Raw genomic sequence first — 6,768 nt, 5'->3', positions numbered from 1 at the left:
CTCCTTTCCTCTTCTAAGTCTTTTCAATTGAACCTCTTGCCACCAGATTTTGGCATGGCCTTTTAGTTTGGCCTTTGCAAACTTAACCCTATCTGGGTCCCTTATATCCTCATACTCAAAGTATTCATCCAGTTCATTGATCCAGTCGATCAACTCATCTGGTTTCAAATTTCCCAAAAATATACCCACTTCAATTGTAGGTCTTTTCCCAAACCTAGTAATGGCCCTAAAAAGTCTTTCCTCTACAGGATTCAGAACTTCCCCGTCAACTTCCGTTACTTCCTCTTCATTGTCATCCTCACTATTGTCATCTGCGGCAATATTTGCTCCTCTACGAAGCTCCTCTTGCAATGCTTGTACCTGTCTCTGGAGGGCTCTAACCTCCTCAAGATCAATAGCTCTGGCCCTTCCACCACGCTCTCTTTGTGGAGGCATCTTCTAACTTGAACCCACAACCACACAGTCCTGGTGCAAACTACCTCACAGTCGGCGCTCTGTCTACACACTCAGGAAAAACCCGCTCTGATACCACTTGATGGGGACACAACCCAACAACAGAATAGACACAATAGAAAAAGGGGAATTATATTGACTGAGAAAATCAGCTAGTACAAAAGTGCAGAGAAAATAAACTTCAAAACATGCCCTACGGGCTTACAATAGCATAACTCTGGAGAATATTTCTCCTTTTAGCACCTCCTCTCAAGCTCCAATCCGAACTGCCTTTTACAATGCCAAAAATCTCCTTAAATAGACCTCAGAGGGTTAAGGACTAGGAGTACATTCTAGAAAGTGCTAGTAGGCGTCCACCAACAAAATAGAAGGTTCCAGAAGCCGCGTTAGAAGTCGGTGCAAATCTAGAAGAATCCAGAAACGGTAGCCGAACTTCCGGGAGGCATAACTTTTGAACCGTAGCTCCTATTGACGAACCATTTACATTTTTGGAAAGCTCTCAAAGCACTCTATAGCCCTATGGACAGCTTTGCTTGTCCCCCATTTTTTGACCCTTTTCGAGGTCATTTAATGCCCCAAACTTGACTTTGAAGCATTCTTAGGAGGTCTCCAAAACCCGAAAAACTGTAATAACTTTCAAACCGTGGGGCCTTTTGACCTGATTCTTTTTCTGGAATGCTCTAAATCTCAATTACATTCATCTGGCCAAGTTGCACCTTCTAGGTCACCAAAATGATGGTCAAATTGCATGCTCCTATTTTTTTTGGGATTTTCAAATGCACTGATAGTTGAACTATGAGAGTTGGAACCTTTATTTGAGCCAAATGGGTATCCAAAAATGTAAAGACATAAAATAGAAACTAAGTCTAAGTACATTTTTTTGGGTGACACAGGATTGCCCTTATACCTCTGGATGCTCCTGCATCATGTTGACACCCCCGCATGATATATTTTGTCTTTCCTAGTGTATAGGAATTTTAATTAATAAAGAAAATGAGTAACTTTTTTTTGGAAACCAAAATCCAATAGTAGCTTAGACATTATAAACAAGTAGTTGAATATTTATACAAATGTTGCATGGAGCATTTCCCACAATTACAAATAGCATCAACACTGAATATCTAAACAAATATCCTTTGAATTAAATGCTAAGTACAATTAGTATAGCTTAACTTTGAAGCCATCTTATTGAAGTATCATCTTAGTTAAATCTAAAAGATGGGATATTATATATTCTAGCATCTCAAACATGAATCCTTTTACTACAATTTGGACCTTTGTACTATTTGATATATGTTCTACTCTTGTAGGTGTCATCCTCAACCTTAGGTGGAAATCTTGATGCTTTTATGTGTGAGTTAGAAACATGTTTCATTTTCGCTTCATGCTTTCTTTTAGTGCTACTTTTATTTGCTATACTTTATTTTTCTTTTTCTTGCTTCTTTGTAGTCTCACTCACTACCTCAAATATGGATATAAGTTAATTGATCAAGTTGAAAAGATGCTTCCTTTCATTGTTGTCAAACCCAAACCATGCACCAAAATAATAAGCAATTGCAAGTAACTATGAATCACTATGAAATGCCAATAGTACCTTGCATGCTATCTCTTTCCAAGTTGATACCTAGAGCAAGATTAGGAATTTCAAGTGGTAACTCCTCTGCAAATGAATTTACTTACCATACTTCACTTGGGAGATTATATAGACACAAGTTCTCCTTTTTTGAAAATGATGCATCTGCATGTTGTTAATAATGCTGAAAATACGATATTTAATAGTAAAAATATCATGTTTTGACATATATCTCCAAGAAAGGGTTATAGAGAAAGATGCAAGTATGAAGCATTGGATGAAATGGATCACAATCTTTGGCAAACTATCAAAAGTTAGACAATCCAAATTGTGTCATAAAGTAAAAGATTAGAATATTTATGTGCTTAAAAGGATGAATACAAAGAAGTGAAACATGTAAAAACTAGGATAAGTAACCTAAAAGGTACAATACAAGTGATATGGATGACAATGAGTGTATGCTTATTTAATAGTTTTTAGGCACTAGAGACCATCAAAGAGGCAACAATGAGGGTTTGAATGACCCAAAACTAGAGACTGACATGTCAAACATTTTCTATTCCTAGGAGTGTTGCATTAAAGAGAAAATATAATACAACAATTAAAAAGTTATCCAGTTTAAAAATAAAAACCATTTATTTTTGTCAAACCCAAACTGTGTACCAAAATAGATTAAAAATAATAGGCATCTGCAAGTAACCATGAATCACAATTAACTACCACCAGTGCCAGTCAATCTTTTTCCTATATGTCATCTCTTGCAAAGTTGATACCAAGGTAGGCTTGGGAAGTTAAGGTGGCATCACCTTAGGAGGTAAACTTACCTGCCACTCTTCACTTGGGAGACCATATAGATACATGTTCTCCTTTTCTAAAAATGAAGCATCTAGATGTTGTTAAAGATGCTGAAAATATGAAATTTAATAGTAAAGTTATCATATTTGGTCATGTATCTCTAAGAATAGGTTACAGAGAAAGATGCAAGTATGAATTATTTCCTTGCATGAATCACAATAGTTGGAAAACTATGGAAAGTCAAACAATGCTAATTATGCTACAAAGGAAAAGATTGCAATATTTAAGTGCACTTCAAGGATGAATAAAAAGAAGTGAACCATATAAACAATAAGATAGGTAACTAAAAAGGTGTTGTACAACTAATATGGATGGAAATGACTATATATTTATTTATTATTTTTAAGGATGTAGAGACCATCAAAGAGGCAACAATAAGGATTTGACCCACAACTAGAACCTGGCATGTCAGAGCATTTTCTATTACTAGGAGTGTTGCATTAAAGGAAAAAGATATGATACAACAATTAAAATTTTTTCCAATTTATAAATAAACACACCTTTCTTTTTGTCAAACCCAAACCATGCACCAAAATAATAGGCAATTTCTCATAAGCATGAATCACCATAAACTGACACTAGTGCCAGCCAGCCCTCATCCTACATGCTATCTTTTGTAAAGTTGGCACACAAAGAAGGCTCAACAAGTTTAGGTGGAACTTCTTCAATAGTTAAATGTACTTCCCACTCTTTATTTGGGAGAACATATAGATATATTGTTCTCCTTTTCTAGATTGCACTGCTAGTAAAAAATTGAAGCCTCATTAGTGAGGGCCTTGATTATTCTAGCTCTCTAGCCTTTGAAATCCTGGAACATGTCATTCATAGAGAGAGGGCTCGAACCACCCTCCATTTTTTACAAGAGATGTAACACTTATAAAGTTTAGATATTTATTAGGAGAAAAAAATAGGAAATAATTACATTACCTTGTTAATTTATTTTGATAATGGAAACATTTCCTTGGATTGGTGTTGCCTGAAAATCAAAAGGGTAGCCTTTAGTTCATTTCAATGAGTCTTTTAGACATTCATTTCAGCAAGCTCTATCTAGACTAAATTTGTAACTACATTATATACTTAACCTACATGTCCTCTCATTGGATGTTAGATGAGATCCTTTAGGTAATACCTTTCCGAACCTCCATTTCTCAACACACCTTGATGAACATATGGGACCTTGTATCACTCCCTTCATAGTGATCATTGATGGAATTAATGATTCCACCATTCATAGTTTAGATAGTTTTCACTTAAAAGTTGGTTTGGGGTTCTTGTTCCCCTTTCTTGGTCATTTTTACTAGTTTATGTGTTTCATACTTCTTTCCTTTTGGTGGGACCTTTCTAGGTTTCTCTTTATAGATCTCTCTATTGCAAAGGATTTACAAAGTATTTCTATTCATCTTTAATTGCTTGGAAAATCTTTGCAAAATGACCCCATTCATTGCAATTAACATTGTATGATAGGATTAATTCTGTGTCATATTGCATTTGAATTCTACCTCCCTTCACTTTTTTGGGTCAATTACCAACTTCAAGTTTTAACAACATGCTACATGAGACCAACCTATCTCCTCACTAATGTTATTTCTATTGAATCTATTATTATTTCTTTTTGGATTTTAGTAGCCGCTAGTAGATACATTTTTGCCAATTTGTAGCATTAATGGTTCATTGGGAGAGATAGACTGCTCTCTTGGCATAGATAAGATTTGTGTTCTCCCGAGACTTTAATTGTGAGCTCCCTCATTCTTACATTTTCCTTTATGAAGATGGTACATATTCATAATGAATATAGTCTTAGAGAAATCTAAATTCCTGATGGAATGCTTGTCATAGTTTTTCCAACATTTTTTTGTTGGCTAGCACAATTCAATGTACCATTCAAGTGCCATATTTCTATGAGTGGTTGGGAAAGGTCATAGTGAACAAGTTTGATTATTATATGCCATTTTCTACCCAAACATTTACAAAAGGTTTGCAGATGCCTTACTACATTTTTAAACCCAACTACCATAAAATTGGGTAGCTTCTACTACAAAACATTTGGGGTCACTTGTGGAGTCATAATGGCATGCTCAGATCTATTCAAAATCAAAAATATAAATCAAACTTTGTTGTTCCACTTCCTCTTTTGAATTCTTATTCTCACTTCTTACCTTGCTACCTTTTTCCATGCACCAATCACATTCTTTCTCCTTATCATCACAAAACCATTAAATTTTTTTTCTTTTTAGGGCCCCATTGACGATCATTTTGTCTGGTATGGGAAATTTACCCCTATTCAACAACCCATTGTCACAAATTTTCATGTTGATTCTTGTTCTTTTGAATATTGGAGTATTGATGTGACTATGGTGCACTTCATACTCTCTTCTATCCTTCATTAATTCTATATTTTGAGTCTTCTACAAATAAATAACAAGGTTTGTGGGCTTTGGACTTGATTAAAAATATAGTTGAGATTGTCCATATCCAAGAAAAATGTTTTTGTAGGTGCTTCTTTGTGAGGATTGGTCTACATATTCTATTAGCCTCAACTAAGAAGTGAAACATGATCCCTAATGGAAAATGCTTGGGAGGGGTAGGTAAATCTTCCTTTCAAAATAGAAATTGATGTAACCCTAAACTCTTCAAAGAATAGATCAGAAAATGACACAACACAAAAGTTTTAGAATGCCATAATTTTTCATTAAAGTTTCACAACTCTACTTTGCCCCTAAAATGAAATAAAATACTTAATTATTACAATTCCAAAAATTACCATATTTGGCAATTTTTTAGGAAAAGCAATTTTTTCTATTTTTGGTAATTTTTAAAACCCTTCCTATGAATCCTATTTTTTCCTAGAAAAAGCTCCCAACTAAGGCAAGATGAATTGCCAACTAATTGACAAAATTAAAAAAATGATTTTGGATTTATTACAAAAACAACTTTCTAAAAAATTGGAAAAAACATGAAAAGATAATTTTGGAGCTCAAGAAAATCTTTCAGGCTCTCGAAAAAATGTCAAAATGGGCATCTATTGAGCTGAGCTAGATTAGAAACCCAAACAACTCCTCCTAACACAACTGCCTATAAAATTTTAGCCAAAACCCACAGTTGAGTTAAAAGTTATGAACCCCAGAAGTAAATTTTGACCAAAACCCACATCTGAGTCAACAACCTTGACCCTTAGATGCCCTTGCATTAGAAATACTATTGGTACCCCGAGGAGGAATTTTGATTAAAGATTAAATCTTTGTGAGATTTATTGATCTTTGATAATTGGTAGGTTTTTGTCATTTAAGGTAGCTAAAAGATCACTCAAAGGGTAAATTTCCCTAGATCAATGTTTTTTTAAAGGAATTCATGGAATGAGTCATTTTTTTTTACGATTGCATTATCTTTTTCAAGGCTCAATGTCATTACTGGTGCAGGAAATAATCATTTGAAACTGCAATATTTTTAGTTAATTATTTCTTCACATTGTGATTTTTTTAAAATTGTGATTGTTGTAGCTTTCTTTCAAAACTTAAGTAAAAGAAAATAATATATATGATAAAATTGCTAATTCTAATGCTAATTAAAGTAGTAAATTGATGAAGTTAAATATTAGCAAAAAGGATTTTAATGTTTTTGTAGTTCTTTCAAGCAGAGAATAATTCTGCATCCACAACATCTACTCTATACATAGAAGACCTTAGAAGTGTTTATTAGGCCCATAATGTTTGAACATTAGAAAGGGTTTTCAGCCTAATAATTACCCATTTACTCTTCTTTTCTTGGTGGAAGATGTTTCTCTAGCCATTTACTTGGATTATGTAGTTTTTGCAGGTAAGTTTCTTTTCTCTCCCAAAGGATTCTTCATTACTTTCAAAAAATCTGAGCAAAATGGAGTAACTAGAATA

At 34.1% G+C, this 6,768-nt stretch overlaps 1 pseudogene; it reads right to left on the bottom strand.

Moving 5' to 3' along the window:
• Nucleotides 1–1,735: 1,735 nt before the first annotated feature.
• LOC149538065 (PHD finger protein ALFIN-LIKE 7 pseudogene) lies at nucleotides 1,736–3,734 on the bottom strand (annotated as a pseudogene).
• Nucleotides 3,735–6,768: the final 3,034 nt, after the last annotated feature.

This window comes from Cupressus sempervirens, chromosome 9 (genome assembly GCF_028749045.1).
Source record: "Cupressus sempervirens isolate cs-2001-9-10 chromosome 9, ASM2874904v1, whole genome shotgun sequence".
In the NCBI taxonomy this organism is placed as follows: Eukaryota; Viridiplantae; Streptophyta; class Pinopsida; order Cupressales; family Cupressaceae; genus Cupressus; species Cupressus sempervirens.
The sequence above is the reverse complement of the archived record's forward strand: the minus strand, read 5'-3'. Positions and strand labels throughout refer to the sequence as shown.